General features: G+C 39.2%; 1 long non-coding RNA gene across 1 annotated transcript in view; it reads left to right on the top strand.

Annotated features, from left to right (window-relative positions):
• LOC129199786 (uncharacterized) overlaps positions 1–23,144 on the top strand; it is a 36,529-nt gene that overhangs the window by 5,289 nt on the left and 8,096 nt on the right. The window contains exon 2 of the long non-coding RNA XR_008574743.1: positions 19,926–20,033. This is a non-coding gene — a long non-coding RNA (uncharacterized LOC129199786). The remainder of the gene's footprint in view (positions 1–19,925; positions 20,034–23,144) is intronic.

Genomic DNA, 23,144 nt, shown 5'->3' with positions numbered 1-23,144 from the left:
CAATTTCCACAGCACGCTCAACTCTCATGTCATGAAAGTCCATTTGCTCGTTGTTGTCATCATCATACCTAAACCCTTTTGGATACCTTCATAATACAAATGTTGTGGTCCTGTTTGTGGAAATCATCTCTCTAAAAAGTTCAGAATACACTTGCAGAACAAATGGAAGCAGGGAAAAGATGAGAGGCAATGTCCGATTTTATGTTACCTGCAGTCCTAGTTGCTATTTGATACACACTTAATTGTACTTGGGTAGTTGTTTTTCTAATTTATGAGATGGCTGGTCTTGAGGAACAAGTTTGGGACAGAGGAATGGGGCAGCTGCTACAGGAAGAACATCTCACTCCTTTCCTAGCTAGGTTTGTCTGCAGCACCTTCTTTTCTCCCCTCGTCTTCACATTACCCCTTCTTCTTGCCCTTCCCAACTGCAGAGGAGAAAGACACTTAGTCTTATGGTACCTGACAGCACTCCTGGGTCAGGTGGCGGGAGACAGGGAAGAGTTCTGCAGCTTAGCTCTTGTCAAAGCAAGGAGTTATTCAAGCGATCTGTGCTTTAAGCTGGCTCTGGCTTGATAAGCTCAGCGACTGAGCAACTATTTGAAGTGATATTCTGGAAAGTGCTGGCAAGTTTTATAAAATTTTCATTTCTTCTCATTTCTCTCCTTTATCCCTTATATTTCCATACTACTCAACCAAAAATTAACTGTGTTTTAGAGGAAAGGACTAGGCAGTTTTAATTATCGAAACTAAGTTTAAGGAGAAAGGAGAAAGTGACATTTAAAAATACATATAACACTGTTGACTGCTTTAAAAAGTTAGGATAACCAGATCATTTCTCAAAGGAAAAACTTAATTTTTTTTCATTCTGTCAACAACTTCACACATTCAAAATATATGCGACATTAGAATAGCCTGATGCAGAAATGGGAAATATAGGGACAGTATGGTTTCTTCACTCCTGACCAGCATTTTAGATTCTTTATCTTTTCAGAAGATCAAAAACAAGTTTGAAATGGAAAAGGTTTTCTAGCTTGAATTATGAAATCTCTACCGTAACTATTATAAAGTATGTCCTAGAAGTCCTTTCTCAGACTAATTTTCCTAATATTAAAAATGTATCAGTGTTCAAGCTGGTCTGAAAAAACCTAGTTTTTCTGTCTCACAGAAGCCTGTCCTCTGGAGAAGAAAGCCACCCGTAGGGCATGGTAGGAATCCATTTTCCGCTTTGCAATCATTACTGCAGAACTAACAAGGCAACAAAGGTAAAAGATCTTCCCATACTGTCTCAGGAAACAGCAATGTAGGTGTCAGACAGTGTTGAAAGCAACAGGTCATCACATTGTCACGTACTACTTGGTAATGCCATTTCTTTTTAAGGACAGAATTCCAGTATTTAGCCAGCCGTGTTCTCTGAAGGGTGGAGATGCTACATCCACCTGCACCTCCACGCACCTCATTTGTAGGCACCTGATCCCCACTGCAGAGCTCAAACACATGGATTAAAGGGTTAGCAACCCAGTGTGCAGAGCTTGAGCTAGCCAGGAGTATGAATTGAGGACAGGGACGCAACCTCAAGACTTAACACTTAATCAATGACACTCCTATTCAGGAGAACGCTCTCCTGATGGGGTAGGAGCCTAAGCATTTTCTTTTCAATACCATCAGCCATTGTGTTTTCCTTTTAAATGTAAGCTAGATGGGTCTCAGTGTTTCTTCTCCACATAAACACAGCAGGGAAGAAAAAGTTGTTTTCCTTTCTGCCAGCCTGGGTGGGCTCACACACATACTGCGTCTCAGAGGCCAGGTCCTAAAAACCAAGCTGTATCATAGCTGGGGGAAGGAACAACCAATCCCTCCCCTAACAGTTGTCTACCCATGAAATGTGAGATGATTCAGTGGGTCAGACAGAATGAGAATACACAACACACATGTATCTAGCCAAAAACCAGTCACTGTCTTTGGAGTAGGAAGAGAAATACCCTTAGGAGATAAAGGGAGACCCTTTCACAGACCCCTCTCCAAGAGCAGTATGCAAAGACCTACCAAACCCCCACAACATCTACCACTGTTCCCTTCGGACAGGCCACAGGAGCTGGTTGGCCTTCTCCAGATTTTCTCATGTTCAGGCTTCTATGGCTGCTGCAGCGCAGTAGCAGCATTTGAATAACCAGGGGAGCACGCAGCACTTTCCACTTAAAGATACTTTCAGAATTGGCCTCAAGTCTTGAGGTTCAAATGGCATTTGCTAAAAGTTTCTAACAAAAATCTAAGTGTTTATTCTGACATTCAAGAATCGCTTATACTTTACAATACCCCAGACTGTGGTCACTGTTAGTCTTGCATGTGAAATTCAACATTTCATCTGTCCTGTTAAATACATAGGACAAGGACGATTCACTGCAAGCTAATGTCATCATATTCATTTGTCATGCAGTTAACATGCAGCTGTCAGTTTGGATGAGTTTTTGTCCTGCTGCCCTTCTCATGCACATGCTACATAGTTGACAGGACTGTCATTCCAAGACGTGAAGCTGCTATGTGACTGCCAGTTTAAAGCAATTTTAACTGTCTGCATGTGCTCTTTACTACCTCTAGAGAGCCACTTTAGCTTTGGCAATTTCTTTTTCAACTTCACCAAGCTTTTTTATGATTTATGCTTTATAAGCATGTTTTGCATAACAGAAAAAGGAAAAAAGACTTTACGTTTGATGTAAAATAGCCACAATTTTATTTATAACATGTAAAATGTGGTATTAATGGAAGAAAAGAAGCCACATTACAAAAGGTTTGGATATATTTATTCACAAAAACTGCCTAGACTATTTTTACTATGATCTACTAGAAATTTACTCCTTAAACTCCTTAGGAAAACTTACCAAATCAGTATTCAATGGTAGCTAAAATGATCGATCACAATTGTCCCTCTGAAATGTTCCTATCTTCTAGACCTAGTGGCTAGTTTTACAGAATTTAGGAGTTTGGTTCTACTTTATTTTATTTTTTTGACTGCCATGAACATGAACAGGCTATCTAATTTACTATTAAATAGCATGACTTTGCAGAAAGTACACTCCGGGTTGTATTTGCCTGTTAAGTTAGTCAGTGCTACCATGCAAACAAAAGCAATATCAACAAAAGTAGGTGAGGTTGCAGGACTACGTGATGTGGCAATTCCATAAAGGCTAGAAGTAGTTATGATGGGGAATAAAGAAATAAAAAAAAAATGATACTACATGTTGAGAGTTTCTAGTTTCATCAGGAATGAAAAAGAACTCCTAAATCTGGTATGATGTGAACCTAAACTTCCTAATAACCCTACTGAAAAATAAATTATTCACAGTTTTACTCCTTCTAACTTTTTTTTCAATTCTGTTTCAAGTGTAATGCTTACATTTCTACAGGCAAGTATTTACACAGACCAAATGTGTGTGCCAGTGAATGTTTGCTCATGTCTTTCTACGAAAGTATCTCTTTGCAGATGTAAACGTATATTTTGTAGACATAGTCTGAATGTTTGCTTTTGAAAACTGTCCTAGAAGACAGTGGCAGATGTAATTGGGGAATCGAGGTCAGAATGATAAATCTACAGCAAGTGAAATACAGGAAGCATTAATAAAAAGACATACAATTATAGGTGTCATTTTCTAATGAAATGTAATGGCTTACATTTGCAGAAAGGCGGCTGCTGTGTGGTAGGCACAAACCCTGCCAATATGCTTGCATCTGCATGTGTACCTGTGTAACTTCAGGGCTGCAAGCAGGCTGGGAAGTTGGGTGCTAAAGCACTGGAAATAGATGCACGGTTCCCACACTGGAGGGAAGAGTGTCCCTTCTGCCTATTATGCAGCAAAGCGTGAACTCACATGAAGATGCCCCCTAGTATGCTCATAAACAATTTCTTTGTAAGTGGCTAAAAGCCATTCAAGTGGATCAGTATTGCTTATTGGTCTCTGATCTGTAATATAAAATTAACTCATGACAGCAGAGCTAGAAATGAAAATAAGACAGCAGTCACTATGAAGGAATACTGGAACTATAGACATGAACTATGTGAGGTGGAAAGAATGGTAATGAAGGATAAAAAAAGCTGCAATTCCAAAATAGATGTGACAGCAGATGTTAAAAAAAAAAAAATCTGAGACATGGGGATTGAAAAGTGTAATTACAAGAATAAGAGGTGATGTTTTGGCCAGAAATACAATATACATACAAAATAAATTGTCTAAATTTGATGTGTCACCAGCACTGAATTTCTTAAAATGCAAGAATGTCAGTAATGAAATGCCAATGATCAATTCTAGGAACAGATTTTATCTGTGTAGAATACAAATATAATTTTGGCCTAAATCCTGAACAACAAAAGTTGGCTTGCTGATGTAAGATACATGCTCCTTTAAGAGCAGTTCTACCAGCGAGAAGATCTCGTCATCTTTACAAACTTGATCTAGGTCCTCAGCAGATGGAGGAGATGGCTGACGTGCCCCTCCACTCATGCTCAGCTTTAGAAGGCGAATAAGGCCCGTGAGTACCAGCACTGCCCCTCTTTGTAATCTGAGGGAGAAGGCAGCGCCCAGGCTCCAAGTTTAGGCAAGTACCCTGTCCCCTGTCCCTGATGGGAGCTAATCAGAGATTCGGTAGATGGAGAGTGCTGCGTCCTTGGCAGTAGATACAGGGATAATATATCCCCCTTGCTGGTGCTTACAGAGGCAGGAGAAGAGGGGATGTGTTCAGGCTGAGTTTGAAAGGCGTGGGCAGCAGAAGCCTGGTGACGGGTGTGGAAAGGTCGGTCCACGTGGAGGGAGGGACAAGCATAGCTCTGCTGCTGGTAGAAGCCCCGTTCCAGTGCCTCTCCAGCATGCAGCGGGCCATCGGGGCAGGCGTGCCTGTCTTGTCTAAGCTCTGCCCCGCAGGAGTTTTGGCAGCGATGGCTATGAGAAAATGGGTTGGATCTCTCTTCCAAGGTCTCTTATTTGAAATACTAGATATAAATCTAAATTGATACCCCAGCCATCTTCTAATCCCTCTGAGCTCAAAGCTCAGGCTTATCAAGACAGTAATTTGCAAAGGTTCACATTTTATGAATCCCATTATAAATTTTGAATAACCCATTTCCAATATTGCATTTACTTGCTATAACTTTTCTGTAAGAGAGGGAAGACACAGGTCCTGTTCTGTTTTTCTGTAGCATGTATTTTAGGCCCTTTTATTTGAAAAACTATTCTTATAACACTGTGGAGCACAGATATTTAGAATACTGCTCAGAAAAGCGAAGAAGTGAGGAGGGCAGGTATTATGTTTTTTTCACAAGTGTTTTCTATGCCTGGCCAATGGAAATTATCCCTTTCTCAGCATCCTTTAGCACTGAAGTGCCCTTCTTGAAAGTGAATGTCCAGTGCAGCACTTCAGAGAAGGCGGCTACCACATTGTCTTCAAAGTTATTAAGCTATTCTTGTTATTATTCATCCTATTACTTATGTATGCATCTTTGGCTGTGACTGCATATTGAAGCTGTTTACTGAGCTACCTGCAGTGACGGATAATATTCCTACCTCAGGTGATTTTGTAAAAGAAGGTTAAAAATTGTTAATTTATTGCTACATTAAAGCAGTAGTTTCCTAAGGTTCCCAACTTTATGTCATTTTCCTAAGCTATGCTTATCTACAAAGTCCAAGAAAAGAACTCATAATTAGTAATAACCAGCCCACCCTAACATTTTTTATCCTGTTAAAGGCATATGCAGAGATTAACCCAGTTTACATTTCAGCAGATTTATGACCTTTCAGGTTTTTCTAAATGTGCATGAAACAGAGCAGTGCAGTCAAGATTTGTTTCTGCTGTACCTGTGAGGAATATGGCTCAGGCACCCATCAAGTTATGTCAGACTCTTGGAGGCAGTGTGCCAGATCTTTTGGAACTTATTAGCTGATGTATTTTGCCAAACTGGCAATTAGATCAGGTGTGTAGCAATTCTGAAAATTAAGCCAATTACTATGATACTGACAGATTTAAAACTCTTTCTTAATTCTAGTACAAGCTTTTATTTTTCAATACTAGGCAGAAGAAGGGTGTAAGTATTCCAGGGCTAAAGAAAATAGTGGCACAGTGCCAGTGCAAGCAAACACAGGTGATTTCCCTGGATGTAAAGACTTTTTCTAAAATAATATAAAACAGTGTCTTTCATAAGGTTATGGAGAAGATGGATACTGAATATGTGCTTAGTGAACTATCTGAGAAGAAAGTATTAGGCTAATCGGTAGTTTTGATTTGAGACAGCTATTTTTTGTGGTGGCATTCATTCTCTTGTAGCATTAAAGTAAGAGTATTAAATAGATATAGACATCATATCAAAAGTAGATTACTGGAATTATGCTAGTTCAGGGAGGAGGGAAATACATGAAAAGAGGCATTAAATATTCAAATCAGACATAATGGAAAACTGGAAAGTACTTTCTTGGTAACTATGACAGTGGACACAAATAAGACATGCTAGATGAGAAGAACTTTCAAGGAGAAGCCTGAGAAATCTGTGTATGAAATTTGAAGAACTGTGCACAATATTATTTGCTTTGTCCAGCTGTAGCACTCTTGTATTTCAGTGTAAAGGGATTGCATAAATATGTGTATTGCATGAACATGTTCTTATATATGGTCTTGATTTATATATGAATGAATGAAACAGGCAAAGAGATTCAAAGCAGAAGATTATCTCTACTTCTTACATAAAGCAAATCCTTAATTTAGGTTTATATAGTTGCCTGAAACAATACAGCCTCTAAGAAATCTCCAAAATTAGAATTACCTGATAACGTTTTTGTATAATTCTAGAAATTTCCTATTATAAGCAGTCATGCCTGTACATCTATTTTACTAAAGAGAATCCCTCTCATTCTGAGTAAATGAGGGAAAATGAAAGAACAAGGTCACTGATGAATATTAAGATGTTTAACAACAATACGCATTCACCTCTGAATAAATAGTTAATAATAATGAATAAACATTAATTGACTGCTAGCAGTTTTTCCCCACAACTCCTGCATGTAGTAATAATATTTATTGCAATACCATTTCCAGTCCATCATGGATGTCAACATCTACTTTTTCAATAAACTAAGTAAAATTATTCTCCTTTGGCAAGGGGAATATCAGCATTTTTATAACACGTGTTAAAAAAATCCTATTGCATTTTCTTCATTTTCTCTGAATACCTGCATTCCCTGAGTATCTCAAGAGTGAACTTCTAAATTACCCATCTCCAGTCAGCTTTTTCCAGTGATCCAGTTGAGCACTAAGTACATGACCAAACTGGGATGAAAATGTCTCATAATCCTGATACTTGAGAAATGATAAAGGATCGGTGAAGCGCAGGAGACCATTGGCAAAACAAGAAACTATTAGAAGAGAATCCAGATTAGTAGCTCAATACGTCACAATCTTATCTTTGAACTGTATTTTCTTAATTTTAGAAATTAATTTGAAAAGGTGCTCACTTAAGTTAGACAAATATTATGTATCCCAGAACATAGCTGCTCAATAGCTTGCATATTGTAAGTTCTTGGTTCCAGAAAGCTTCCTAGTAGATGGATTTCTTAATCATGGTTTACATTAATTATCTCTCACCTGCATATATCTTCACAATAATTGTGTAAAAAGATGAACTCTATTACACTAGAACATAAATGATATACCTCTAAACTATTTAACCAGTGAAACTCCTCACTTCTGAATACCCACTCAGCTCCACAGAGCATCACTTAACATCTGGGAAAAGAACTAGATTTTCAAAAGCTGTGCCCCACATCAGCAGTAGTAATAAATGCTGTATTTCTCAGCACTATAACATTTCTTGGGTATCTAGCCACTAACATAATCCAGAACCTTTACTTGCCGATTACAACTTGAAACTTTCCACAATACACTGGAAGAGTTAGTCATCTAACTGTGAAATTGAGAAGCAACACATGAACGTGATCTAGCCAGTAGACAACTGCCATCTGAGGGATGATGGGATTTCACAAAAATAAGATGCTACCATACAGTACACAAGATAGACTCCCAGATCCAAACTATTTCCTGGGGCACAGAGTTCATTGCCACTCCCTGCAAAATGGAAGGGAGGTTGAAAAAGGAAGAAGAGAATGCAGAAGTGCTTGTGCCATGTTTCACCTGCTCAGCACACACCCAAGATGCAGAACAAATAGGGTCAATATCTTCCTCTGCCTGATGAGCTTTAATATGCGTCTCTAAGCTGAATGCTTTAGCCACTAACCTAGAGGGTTTTCCGAAATGGGACTCTTAACAGAATATACTTTAAACACCATTAGTACAGGGACTGGAATCCAGGCTTGCCAGTCCCAAATGACTTCCTCAGCCATTAATCTGTAGAGCTTTGCAATGGCTATTTAATTATTCTGTTCAACAGTAAGAATAATTGAGAAAACCTTACCCTATATTCTGGCAATTAGAGAATCCAGCTCAGAGGGATTTAAGATTTTATCACACAGGAGAGATCAACAGCACGGTCTTTCACATGCTAGGGGACAGTCCTAGCCCCTAAGATTATTTAATAAGTGAATTTGTGGGAACAGGTAGCAGCACCTCTGTTTTGGAAATAACAGTGAGGGAAGGAGAGAAACTAGGTAGCAAGTTGCAAAAACGCCTGCTGGAGTTGACCATGATGGTGAGAGAGGTAGAAGAAATACTCAAGATCAGTTTGTTCTGGGCAGACAAAGACAGGAGCTGGGGGCTTAGCTGATCATTACATGTAAGATTTTAGCCCTGGGCATCCCCAAAACCGAGTGACTTGAGAATTTGACTAACAGAAGAGACAACATCTATATAATCAAGGAGCAGATGTGATGGGGGCCTCAAAGCCTTGAGTCCTGATCTTACATCTTTCAACAAGTCTTCCATAAAGAAGAGATCCAGATGGACAATTTGAATACCTATCCCATATTGATTTCTCAGTAAAAGAGGATATGGGAAGAACAAATAAAGGAGGGAGCATTAGCCAGTGTTTGGCGATGCATTTGGTGATTCAAGATGAAATAGCTGTATTACTAACTGCAGAATGTATCACCTCTTGCTTAAGACTACATCAACGCCAGACAGCTGGCAAATGGCCAATATGATGCCAAGGCTCCTGGAAAGATGTGACACTACAGACCAGTAAACCTGATGTCAGGACTGCAAAACTGAGTAAGAACTATAATAAAAGATAGAAGTAATACACACATGAATCAGTATGATTTTGAGAAAGAATCAAATATTTTTTCTTCCCCTTCAGAAGGGGCCCTATCTAAAAATTCAATGGATTTCCTTGAGGAATTCAACAAAATGATGTTAACAATGGAGAACCATTTAATGCTTTTGGATTTTCAAAAGGCAATTTAGTAGAACCCTGAAATCAAGTTGTCTTTGCAGTAAATAATCATTACTTTTTTTCCCCCCACTGTATAATTTTTCTTAAGCATTAAAATAGACTGTTATATGGCAAGGCCACAGCACTAAAATTTAATAAATCATTTCTTTTACTGACGCACAATAAAAAGCCACTTCCTCAAAACGTTTCAAACCCATTAATACTAATTATGTTTTTTTTATCTCTGCATATGCAATTGAAGATTGAAAGTACTAAGGGGGTGTATAGCAGCCCTGATAATCTTACTGCTCTTTCAACAAGGCCCTACTGCAAATAAATAAAACAGAGGAAAATGGCAGCTGAATATGAACAAATTTTGCATCAAAATGCAGCATGCCTTTATTTTGCCTGTTGTGAGGGTGAAAGTCATGTGGCAGGATGGCTCGGTGACTGGTCGGTAGGCAAAGAGACAGACTCCTCCAGCAAACCATTCCGGGAACTAAATCCTGAAAAAGCTTTGTTTTTCTGCTTTTAGAGGAAGACTATTCATACAACTGAGTTAGCTGAATAATCAGAGCAATTAGATTTTAAAGTGAAGCATAAAGAGCCTTTTATCAAAAGTGATAGTTTCACCAAGGATGATCCACAGAAAGGTTTCTCCTCCTCTTTTGTGCAGTGTATTTTTTTCTCCCTTTTCCTGCCACCCTGTGTGCAACAGTAGCAACAGCTTGAGTTTTATACGTAACTATATGCAATTGCAGACTGATTTAATTAAAAAAAAACAAGGGGGGGAATAGGGTCCTTGAGTCACTTTTTAACTGACAGCTGGTCAATACTTTTCATGCAACATTTTTTTTCATCTTCTCATGAGGAATCTTATACCTAACATTTTTTTATCATGGGGAGAAAAAAGACGTTTCAGATTTTAGGATTTTATTCCTTTTCTGTTGCACTCTATTTATCTTCTTCAGTAAACTGGTTTTGGGAAGCAGTTTTAGCTGACAATATTGATTTCAATTATATGAAGAGGGAAGATATAGAAGGATTATTGAAAGAGAAAAAGGAAAAGAGGAACAATGTTGAGAAATGCTGATCTTACCAAAACAGAAGCACCATTGTAGTGGAGATATTCAGTTAATGAAAGATAAGCCAAATCCTCTTTGTATATTAATTTCTCCTTTGAATTCTCTGTCTTTCATCTAACAGGAGTAGCATTATCAGTCTACACAAAAATAATCATGCTTATCTTGTAACCTTGTAATTGTAAGAAAAATAAAAGAGAAATGAAGAAATTGAACTTCAACATTTGCAGCTGGACTATTTATATCCAATCTATAAATATATAGGACATTGTTTTGTACTCCCTTTGTTTTATTGTACTTCCTCACATGGCTAAGCCAAAGACAAAAAAAGGATCTATTTTAGATTTAGTTACAGCTTTTGCAGCACTCAGCACTGAGAAAAAGACAGCTTTCTACTTCAAAACTGCTTCCCATAATATTTGTACTTTTCAGATGAGTTACAAAAGCTTTGATTTTAATTTGGGGTAGAGGAATTGAAAATTACTGAGGCATCAGCGAACTGGATAATCCTTCTAAATCTCTTGTTCATAAATTGAGTTGAGAGCTGGATGACACCGTATGGATTTTTATCCCATAATATGTATAACCATACCTTATGTTCATTTGCTTAATTCATTGGTCTGCTTCTTGATAAGTGCTTTGCTAAAGAACTTAATTTTTCTGTATCTTTTAAACCTTTTTTTTTTTTCTTTCAGAAATGGCTTTAAAATTTGACTGTCTTATTTCTTGATAGTAATACTTGCCACTTTAAAAAGGCCTGAGTTTCAGAAGGTGCTGAGAATCCAACCTTAACTATCAGGCCGTGTAAATACATGAGGTTAGGCACTGAAAGCAGTGGTTCCAATATCATTGCAGGCTTGTGAAAGTCTCGGTCTTACTACCTGCGCTATGTAACTGCAGCCGATGCAAGGAGAAATATCAATCCCTATACAAAATCCCTGTCAGAATTGTTTGAGCCTACTTTTTAGTCCTCTGTTTCCTGAAGTGTGTAAGCCAAATTCCTCACCTCAGAATCAAATATTCAGTAGGATCACATACCTACAAGAGTAAGTGAAAATATATTTATTTCAATAGATGCTGGATCAAACCTGTATGTACAGTAATATCTATGTACTGTACCCTCTCTGTATCTGTCACATTTAGCACACTACATTGTGAAGCCACTCTGGTGTCACAGTGCTGAGCATTGCAAACACCTGACTTCAGGTAGTGGAACCCAGCCTTAAGCACCTAAGCTCCCTGTGCAGAAGAATGAGGGGTTTCCAAACAGAATCCACAAGAGCCCGCTAATAGGTGAACACAAGCTTCAAAAATATAGTTTATATGCAGCCTATTCCCCAGGTTAGTAAGCATCGGAGGTGAGCACCTGTCTCCAAATTCAGAGCCTCAGATCTCTCCTGAACACACGTCAGTATAAAAGCAAGCCAGAAACAGGAACAGCATCTTCCCTCCTACATCATAGTCTTGGGATTAGAAACTCATCTCCTACCTTTTGGAAACACTCCCAGAATAATATTTTACTGTCTGTATCTCTCTCCTGCCAAAGCATTGAATAAAGTCGTTGAGAAAGAAAAAGAAGAGGGCATGACTATACAGCCTATGGGCTTCAGCATTCAGTGAGGCAGGGATTCCTGACGTCCAAAACTCTGATATTTGTCCTATACCAGTCCAGAGCATCACCTACATCCCCTCTTGCAGCTGTGTTTTGAAGAAAGCAATGTCTGTGGTTATATTTCATGAAAAGTGCAGTACTCTAGGTTTTTTAACAATGTGTGCTGTATGAAAGCCTACAAGACCACTGCCTCAAAGAGACCGATGTAGTAACATCTAATTTCTGCGTCCAAGTGAGATTATGTGTTAACTGTTCTGCAAAGATAAGACAATGCATCCTGGTGTAGGAAAACTTTAGAGGCAGAAGCTAAGGTGATTGTGGATTAGGTCCTGTGGATTAGCATTGAACAGACCCCTGAAGACCTCCCAGATGAAAGTTAGTCTTTGTGAATACTTATTGTATTTTGCTGCCTGCTTTCGGGTGGACAAGGAGAAGAGAGTGTATAAAAAGCCCTCTCATCTTCTGTATCTATGTATCGACACAGCAGCAAAGCACAGCTGCAATCTTGAGCTCCCTTGTGTTGCCATTTCTTGGCATGCCTGCATTGCTTCAGTGATTCAGAGCCTGCCTACATTTCCCATGTGACTGGTCCATAATAAGAAAGAAAAGACAAAATACCCGTGGTTCATTTGAGGTCTCTCATTTGTGATTCATTAGCAAAAACTTTAGGGTTTTGTAAAAATATGTTTATTGAACTCAAGCAAGATGGCTAACAGCAACAATGATTCTGTCTTTGCTGGTGTAATATTCCCAGGGTTGAATTTTAAGTATTTATGTGTATTTGACTATATTCATCCTTCTAACTGCTTTTTTCCCCTCATGAGACTTGTAGATCTGTTAATGCAAAAGATACAAATTGAATAAGGAAAATTGTTGAGAGCACATTACCTGGAGCTAGGAAGCACAAGCTACTTGTCCAGCCAGCTCAGGTATGTCCCACAGCCTTGTTCCCTGCGCTTATGGTCTCAGGGTAGGCAGTAGAAGGAAGCAAGCCCAAGTCTGTCTGACCCCATTAGTGTAAAAATGCCCTAAGTCTTGCTGCTCTCCAAGGCTTCTTCCTTAACCAAGCATCCTCTTCCAGTCACTTGTGGTTCATGGTCTGGAGTTACCTGTCTGAGGTAGAAGCCTCTCTCCTTTTGAAAAAACAGGAGCTGACAAGAATACATATTAAAATGCAGTTTGGAACATTTTTTTTCAGAACTTGAATTCCATGCCTCCTCTGCTTAAGGTAATTCTCAGGGAGAGCCCAGATCACCCTGCTCCAGGCTGGGCTTAGGGACAGATGGCCCCTTCAGGCTTTCCTCCTGAAGCTAGGCCACAATTTGTAAAGAAAGTAAAATTCACTGGGCCAAAATGAGTTAAGATATCCCTGTGTTTTTTTCCTTTATAAGCAATTACAACAAATGCATTTAAAATTTTCAGTAAATGAAGAATGCCAGATGGAATATGCATATTAGCAATTACTGAAATTGACCATATATATATACATATACACACCCCATATATTATCGGATGTAGAAATCACTTTTTTCCTGTTGGTAAAACAATTGAACCTTATCATCATTGCCAAACTGATAAAGTATGTTTCCTGTTTTCTTTTCTGTATAGGTTTCCTGACTTCTGAAAAGTTCATGACAGGGGTGCCACTCCAACAGGCAGATATGTGTAACTATAAATATGTGGAAGCCAAAGAAAATGTTTACTTAATAAAGTTTTTTGAACAGACAGAAGTATGTAAGAAGTTGGAGCATCAGCTCGGTATTTTATTTGTGCAGTTCTTTGCAAGAAACAGTGGCGAGCAGGTTAATAGAGCTGCATAACAAAGGCTAGAAATGCAGGCATTTACAATGCATGGAAGATGGTAGTGTAGCACTTGTTACAGCAGAGACTTGCATGTCAGTGAAGTGATTTAGCAAGAGAAATTTTGCTAGACGTTAATTAAGACAGACACAGATGAGGTGAAATTTCTCTTCTTCTGTATACATTTGTCTTTGACTGAGGAAGGGTAACTTTGTTATCTTTCTGTTTATAGCTTCTGCATTTTCTGGCATGCCCTAGACAAGCTCAAAGGGAAGAATTGCATTTATTCAAAATTATGCTTTCCTGTGCTTCCTTATCCTGCAATTTCTCAGTGTCCTGTCTGTGCCAAGTCTCTTAGAGAAACTCTGGCCCCAGCACACGACGAGAACAAGAGATTTGTGCTGTGTGTGGCCTGACCACAGACCTTCTCGCTTGGTATTCCACAGAAATGCTCATTTCTTCTCAGCCATGTTCCCCCTCGATTTGTGAAAACAGAAGTGTCTTTACATCATGCTGTAAGAGTGTTGTAGTTTCCATTTTCCCTCTAGCTACATTAGCACAGCCAGGCATCTTTCTGTATGTGGGCCAGTCCTATCGCACCTTCCAGTAACATCGTGGTTTACAGTCTGTAAGCTGCGAAAGCAGTACAGTTACATTGCTCGTGTCTCAAGACTTGGGTGGCTTGTTCCTAGTGCAACATACAGCCTTAGCACATCAGAAAGCAGAGCTTGCCTACACCTCTTCTCCATCTATAGTAAACTCACCAGAGTAACAAAGTTATTGAAGGTCAGGAAGACACTTTTCAGCCTGAAAAGATCCTGATTCTTTTTTCATCACTATACTTAGAGATGTTAGTGAGAATGTTATGGTTGAAATCCTGCCTGTCATACCTATGTGATTAATCACATTATGAACTAAACCTTGAGAAGGGCTAAACACTTGAAAGAATAATTAACTACATCTTGATATAATCAGTATTCATAGTTCTCATTGATTTAAGCTATGTTCAGTACCTTTCATGAATAAGGCTGGATCTGACCCTAAATATTTGCCTCTCAAAATAAAATCAATTGTAAATAGATTAAACTCAGTAGCATTCAAGCTGTACAGCCCAAGATAGATAAATATTTAAAGATGTGATTTGTAATTGTGGTCTACCATTCCCCTAAACCATTGTGAAGTGATAAAAATGAAACACTTTTGCCCCTCAGTTAATTTTTGGCATCCTTCTAAAGTGAAAAGGAAACTAAAATGGTTTGGAATTTAATTTGACAACATAGTGAAAAGAATAAATCTTTCCAAATAGACAAACACAAGGCTCAACAGCTGTCAGTCTTTTGCCATTCAACATAATCAGGCTGTGCCTGATCAGAAACAAAAACTTCTTTGCATAGCAATCTCCCTTCTCCAAGCAAGTAGCATCATACCAAACTTCCAGAACATCCCTGAGCTGCTGGGTACACTTTTTACAATTAAAAATTTCATTTTTAAGAGGCAGCATTCTGTTTTCTCAGATATCTGTGAATTCTGCATTTATATAGCATGGGTCAGATTTAATTATTTATTACTGTACCACCATTCACCCTGTCACCTTCTATTCAGCCATATAAAGCATTAAATACAAGCACACATGAAGCTAGGGAAATCATATTATCTGTTGATAAATAATTGACATAAGTATTAACATAGAATGGAAATATTCATATAATCAATAACCTTATTGTATGACAGCATGGGAGACATCCTAGTAGGAAGATTCAAATCGTTACACATGCACTGCCTTTAAAATGGTATTCTGAGAAATTTCTCAAGTAGGTGATGCAACATGTAGGTACTACACTTGATTCCCCTCAAGGGGATTTGAATTTTGGTGAGAATAGCCAATGATTTAAATTGTACGATGTTGATTGCTACATAATATTGCATGTCACCACTACTATGATTGCTATATGCCATAACAACGGTATTACAGCAAGAATCACCCAGACTAATGAAGAATGAACTTCTGTGAAGCTGATCAAGGTGCAGAGGTGATGAAACCAAAACTGGTTTCAGCAACAAACACCCAGCAACTTCCTTGAGACGGGCATTGTCAACCTGCAGAAGAGAGCACAGCCAGGACAGCTGACCCAGGCTGGCCAAAGGGATATTCCATACCATGTAATGTCTTGCTTCCTATATAGCTGGGGAAGCTAGCCGGGAGGTGGGATTGCTGCTCAGAAATAGACTGGGCATTGAGTTGTTTTTTTTCTGCATGTGGTGAGCAAGTGCATTTGTGCATCACTTTTTTATTATTATTATTACTATTATTTTTGTTATTACTGTTGTTATTATTTTTATTCTCTTCCTTTGTTACCCTGTTAAACTCTCTTTATCTCATCTCACGAGGGTTTTTTATCTGTTCTCCTCCCCAGGGGTGAGTGAGCAGCTGCACGGTGCTCAGTTACTGGCTGGGGTTAAAGCTTGACAGTTATCCACAATGAGTTTACTTGTTTGCCAGTACTTGTGTTATTAATCACAAGTATTCAATGCTTACATCTGTAGCCCAAATGTTTTCAGTACATGTATTCACATCTACAGAATAAGGGATGAGAGCTTACACATTGGTTTACAAATCAAATCTCAGCCTATTTTAATATTCCTGAGAGAATCCAGAATGCCTTTCTCTTAAGACTGAAGTTGTTGAGGAAATTAAACAAACTTAACTGGGCAACAAAGAAACATTGGAAACAACAAAAAAAAGCCAGCTTCATAAGATTATACCAGAATATCCATTCAGTCAAAACAAAATGGCTTACTGTTTTGTTTGTTGATTACAACAGGAAATAGCATAGCAAATTCTTGCAATTCACATTTACCGAAACATAATAATTGCCATTTCCCCCTAAAAGAGAGATACAAATTAAGAAACTAGGGTTGACAATACATGGTTAAGAGAAAACTAAGCTTTCAGAAATGGCATATCCAGAACATCAGTTTCTGCCACTGCCCACCTTCTGTGCAATCCAATCTTGCTACCTAAGCCTCACAGAAATATTAAGATAACTGTCATGTAGTTTTTATATGCACGTGTTTAATGTGTTTGTGCAATGGGAAACATGGAAATAAGGTGTTAGGCATCACTACCTGTACTACAGAAGGGCTGGAGTAAAAAAATGGATCACGATATAACTCTTACTTGACGAAAAACTGAATCTTGATAGAGATAAAAGTCTGGTTTCTAAACTGCATGTATTAAGTAGTACTAAGCTTTTGTAGCACTAAGCTTTTGTACTGCCAGGATAGTAATCACAAGGGCTAGATGGATACAAACCATGGCTGAGGCTGGAGACAACTCTGACATCAACAGCAAGTTATCACATGCAGGTAAAAGGGAAAACAAAACCTGTTTATCCCCTCTATACTCCTTTCCCAGCATTTCTTTACCCTGACGGCTGTGAAGAGAAACAGCTAATACATCTCTTTTCAATGCATCTCAAAGCACTTGTCTTTAAAACATGGCTCACAACTCTCCCTTTCAGCTCATTGTTCCTTCTGAAATGACACGCAGAATTGTATCACACCTCAGCTCTGCAAAGAGAGAGGTGGACACAAACTTGGGCCAGAGCCAAGGATGTGCAAGTGACTCCTGCAACTCCATGGAGGCTGCTTTAAACTCTATTGGTTTCAAAACTCCAGTGTCAAAGCCATTGAAACTTGTTGGTGGCTTTGCAAGTAGAAAAATGACAGCAGAGCAGATGGGAACTAAGGGAGTCCAGTGCAAACTGACAAGTTATTTATATTGGCAGGACATAAAATATACAACTACCAAGATATGAAAGCAGAGACTCCACTAATTTTACTATGGGATCAATCCTTACTTAAGAATGAGATGTATTCCTGAATAACCTCTTTCCATTTCCCAAATATTTTTTTTCACTAATAACCCATTATATCTCCTTGTTCCAGCTCTTTCCTGGAGCACATGTAATTGAGTTTTCTGTGATAAGTCTCTGTAGGCTTGATTCATCAGGCTTATATAAAGCTAGCAGAATGCCAAAGAACAATCTAGCCAGCACTGGCTTTCTATCACAGGAAACTGGGATGAAATGGACCTCAAGATGTCATCCAGTCAATTCCCTTAGCCAATTCCCTTCTGGCATTCCTGACATCAGTTTGTCTAACCTAAAAGCCATGAGTAAGGGAGAATACATTGTCCTCCAAGACAGTGTCCTCAAAGGCTACAAAAATACTAGCAAGCTTTGTAGATAGACAAAAGATAGTAGATGCAATATCTCTTGCTTCAGGGAGGGTGTTGACTGTCTCTTATGACCTTTCCATAAGTGTACTGCAGAAAGTCCAGGTGGGAGCTACCATGAAACAAATGTAGAAGTGATTAGAAAAATCATAGTCAGAGCAGTTCTTAATATTTCACCATCAAACTGTAAAAATATATGAAATGGGTTTTCACATTAATGATCCGAATCCTTGAGTAGACAGCGCACTTAATAAGTTTGCATGTGGATGAAGTGGAAAAGATTGCACTCACTTTGGCAGATAGAGAGCATTTAAAATTGTCTTGACAAGTCAAGGAAATCATCTGTGCACAATATTATGTTTCTGTGGGAATAATCAACTACAGAAGTTCAACTTGAAGAACATCTATGCAGCAGCTTTGCGGGAAAGGAGCTGGGGATGGAATGACTCACAGACCAAAGAGGCTTTACCAACTCATACTTCTGCAATATGGCATCATCTGAGGTATTAATAGGATTATCAGTAGTCAAGACTGACTAAGGAACCCACATGATTAAAAGCCTTACTAATGGGAATACTCCGCTCTACCACAGCTTAGAAACTATTGTGTTAGGAAAGCTTCCAGGGAAAGACTAACAACTGGAAACATAACGGGCAGGATGGGTGGTTGAGTCGGAGATGACAGGGATACTTACTTAGTCTAGGGACTACACTGCAATGAAAAAAATCAGTAAATATTTCCCTGTCTCTCCTGGATGTAGGAGGAGAAGCAATAATCCTGAATTGCATATAGATTAAGATGTCTTTGATTGTGTGGATGGTTAAGGGCAAGAATGGATTATCTGAGAAATATTATAGCATCTCCTAGAATAAAGCATTTGGTAGGAAACTTTCAGGCAGAGATCCTGAGGTTGGGAATGAACTAGATAATCTTAAAAGGTCCCTTCCAGCCATATTCTTTGTTGTTCTATCTATAAGAGCTGAGCATCCAGCTCCTGCTGTCAGCTAGTTTTAGAAAAGCTCACAACATATTCTTGGCCCAATGTATATAATGGCTCACCAGCTTAAATCATTAATTTCCTGCTGCGGACCTCATCTACACAATGCACGCCATTCTTTCCACAGTCAATACTGCTGTCTCTCACTGACATCTCCAGCACCACCATCAAAAGCCTATGTTTCCTGAACTACCTTGTGTTTGTCTCCCTGAGACATTACTGGAGGGCAGATTCCTTTTCCAAACTCGAATTTGTTTGGCTTTTAATTAAGATTTATTTTAAAACTTCCAGTAATGCTCCAGACTTTTCTTTTTTTTCCTCAGCAGCTCTGCAGTGGTGACACAATTTAACTTTCCATCTACTGGCACACAAAGACAGATAGTTCTCCTCACTCAAAGTTTGGGGCTCTGGTGTTATGCCAATGCCATATGATGCAAACGTGAGCAACATTGTGTTCACATGCATATTAGAGCACAATGTGCAATGCAGCACAATACCATGTGTCAGCTTTTGTCTCTTGGCAATAACTCCTTGAGCCAAATGCATCAATGTATCAGAACAATAGATTTTTTTGCTGTTTCTAATTTAGAGTAACAAATGGCTTTTACTTATTTCAACTATAGTTAGTTCCGGTAATAGAGCTGGACTGATACCCACAGAAACCAAATCTGTGTGTTCACCCTTTCTTCTCTGTTATTGCTGCAGAAAAACAGCTTTAAGACATAAATACTTTAAATATGGTGTAGGTAATCTATCTGATGAAAAAACACTTAAATTTTCCTCTCTTCCTACTATCATCACAGAATTATCTTCAATAACTTTTTTTTTCCCCTCCATAGGAAATTGTGTAACATTTCTGAGTACAACTTCTGGTCCTGAAGAACAATTCATACTTTGACTGAGAGAATGACAGTGTCCACTACTGGAAAACTTCTCTCAGATCTCAGGTTTGTCAGCCTCTCTTATTTTCATAGCAAGACTAGATACAGAAATTTCTCCAGTTACTCTGAATCTTCAACCTCACTTCTTCAGAAAAACATTTAGAAAGTAATCAAAACTAAATTCAGACATCTAAAATCAACCTTCAGCATGGAGATGCCATGCAAGTCTGGAGTAACAGAGGACAGATTACCTCAAAAAACTGACTGGAACACGATCTTACATGCACATCCCAAATTGTCTTAATTTAGTAAAGAGCAATGAAACTTAACAGATCACTAGATCAAGATGATGGGGTGATATTAATGGCACAACTGCCCCTTTATATCTCCAGCTCACTAGAAACTGCTGCTCCCCAAAGAGCAGAACCTGGTTGCAGCAATCTTGCAAACAAGTCTTCTCCATCCAAGACTGTGGTAAACCTTACATGTGAAAAGTATACACATCTAAAAATGTAGAAATAGTTTGGTTATCATGTGACATGCCAAAATCTGTCTCAGTTTGTCCATGCAAGGCTCTAGTTTGTTTTGACTGCAGATATTCAAAGACATGGTTACTCCAGAGGCATGTCCCTCTCCAGGAGTCCTTTAAGACCATTGCATTCTTCTGAAGCAACACAAACCCCACAGGTGAAGCAAGTGAGAAGAAGAGAGAAAAATACTTCTCTCTGAGGCCCTCATGGATTGAATTTCTAGAAGAGCTCGGTTCACTTTTGCCACATTGCAAAATTGTCCCTGTAGAAGTTCTCCTGACCATAACCATGGAAGGCAAAAAAAAAAAAAAAAGACATGCACTATGCAATCTCCCTCAGGTAGATTCTTCTGTACAAGCACAGACAAGAGTAAAGCTTCTTGCAATCCACCAGACACTCCTGACCTGCAAATCCAGTTTGCTAGGGTATTGCCTAGGTGACAGTTGTTTTAGAAATTTCCTAATGCAGATTAACACTCTGGGCAACCACTTATTCAGTAATTCACAGCCAAATCCTGAACATACAGCAGTGTTGCAGACCTCTTGTGATTCTCGTGAGAGCTGCATAATCTATGAACATGTTGGCACACAAAAGTGTGTGCTAATTAATAGATTCATTATCACAATGTGATGCACATCATCAAATTTTTACATTGTCTTTGGCCCAACAGTCACTGGCAATATTACAATGCATGGTAACAACTTTAAGTTATATTATTATCCTTCTATGCATGTTTAAAATTTCCATGTCTGCAAAGCATGAATTTTTTTTCACAGTTGGGGTTTCTGTATGTGGATGTCTCACTTGAGCAGTTCAAAGCAAGAACTGAAGTCTCTCTGCCAAAACTTTTCATTTATTTTTGAAACCCCTGAGTGACACTTTAGCTGCCTTGAAAATACTTCCTCTTTGTAATGAGCAGGAGGCACTGTTGCTTTTGTATCATAATGCCTCTCTTTTTTTTTTTTTTTACCAAATTATCATTTCAGTCAATAGAATATGCAGCCCTGAGGAGAAGGACTTGGGGGTCTTGATTGATGAGAAGCTCAACATGAGCCAGCAGTATGTGCTTGCAGCCCAGAAAGCCAATCGTGTCCTGGGCTGCATCAGAAGAGGTGTGACCAGCGGGTTGAGGGAGGTGATTCTGCCCCTCTACTCTGCTCTTGTGAGACCCCACCTGGAGTACTGCGTCCAGCTCTGGGGGCCCCAGTACAGGAGAGACACTGAGCTGTTGGACAGAGTCCAGAGGAGGGCCACGAAGCTGATCAGAGGGCTGGAGCACCTCTCCTGTGAAGACAGGCTGAGAGAGTTGGGCTTGTTCAGCCTGGAGAAGAGAAGGCTCCAGGGAGATCTAATGGCGGCCTTCCAGTACCTGAAGGGGCCTACAGGAAAGCTGGAGAGGGACTGTTTATCAGGGAATGTAGTGACAGGACAAGGGGTAATGGGTTTAAGCTGAAGGAGGGTCGATTTAGATTAGATGTTAGAAAGAAATTCTTTACTGTGAGGGTGATGAGGCACTGGCACAGGTTGCCCAGAGAGGCTGTGGATGCCCCATCCCTGGAAGTGTTCAAGGCCAGGTTGGACGGGGCTTTGGGCAACATGGTCTAGTGGAGGGTGTCCCTGCCTGCAGCAGGGGGGTTGGAACTAGATGATCTTAAGAGGTCCCTTCCAACCCAAACCATTCTATGATTCTATGATCCTATAATATTTTAATTAATTATTTGCATGCATCAGTCAGCAGCCAAAGAAGAAATTAAAATGCCAATATATCTTCATATGTTATGGAAGGAATTCCATATAAAAAAATCAGCACTTGCAGTTTTGCTGCATGAAATCTAAGTGCTTGATCTTTTACTAATGTTGTGGAAAAAAAACCCTCCATCCACAGGCTCTCTCCACCCCAAAATGAGAAGGAACACCCAAGAAAACTGTGTGGTCATTTTGCCCATGACAGACGCTATCTGTTGTGCTCTTGCCTTGGATCTATATGTTCTTTTAAGAAGACTGAGGCAGACAGAGCTCCCTGGAGGGAGGGCAAAGGAGGGGGCTTTGTCCTTCTACTTGACCCTTCTCAAGTGAAAGCACCATCTCACTGGGGAGATGTTCCAGCAACAATATCATTTGGCTGGCAAGGGAGCATTGGACAGCGTGTCTTATACAGACCCTTTTTACTTCTGTTCTGCCCTAATTAGTTGTTCTGTACTTTCTTTATTTCAAAAAAGTTATGTTTCTAGCTTTTTCAATGAAAAATGGTATTTTCTGATTTTAAAAGACTTTTGGTCTTCCCTTGGGAGTTCACTATAAGGAGAAGACCTGAGCAGATCCATCTCAGAGTTTGGACCAGGTTGCCCTCCCATCCAAATGCCTATAAAGCAGTATATCTGCATTGCTGAAAACAGATGATACTTCCCCATCACTTTACAATTTCATATAAAACATGAACATCACACAGTGTCATAGTCACCAGGCAATCTCAGCATGGCATATTGCAGGTACTTGAATCAGGGTCAGTGCATGCCGCAAAATGAAGAGAGTAACGGCAATGACTAAACGATGCATGTAGAAAAAGAAATTGGAGGAGGAATAAAGTCAAGGGATAGGGTTTTATTTTTAAGGGCTGTAGAAAAAGTATTTATTTAGAGACTCTGTA

The sequence above is a fragment of the Grus americana genome, chromosome Z, assembly GCF_028858705.1.
Source record: "Grus americana isolate bGruAme1 chromosome Z, bGruAme1.mat, whole genome shotgun sequence".
Taxonomy (NCBI): Eukaryota; Metazoa; Chordata; class Aves; order Gruiformes; family Gruidae; genus Grus; species Grus americana.
This window is presented reverse-complemented; position numbering and strand designations above follow the sequence as displayed.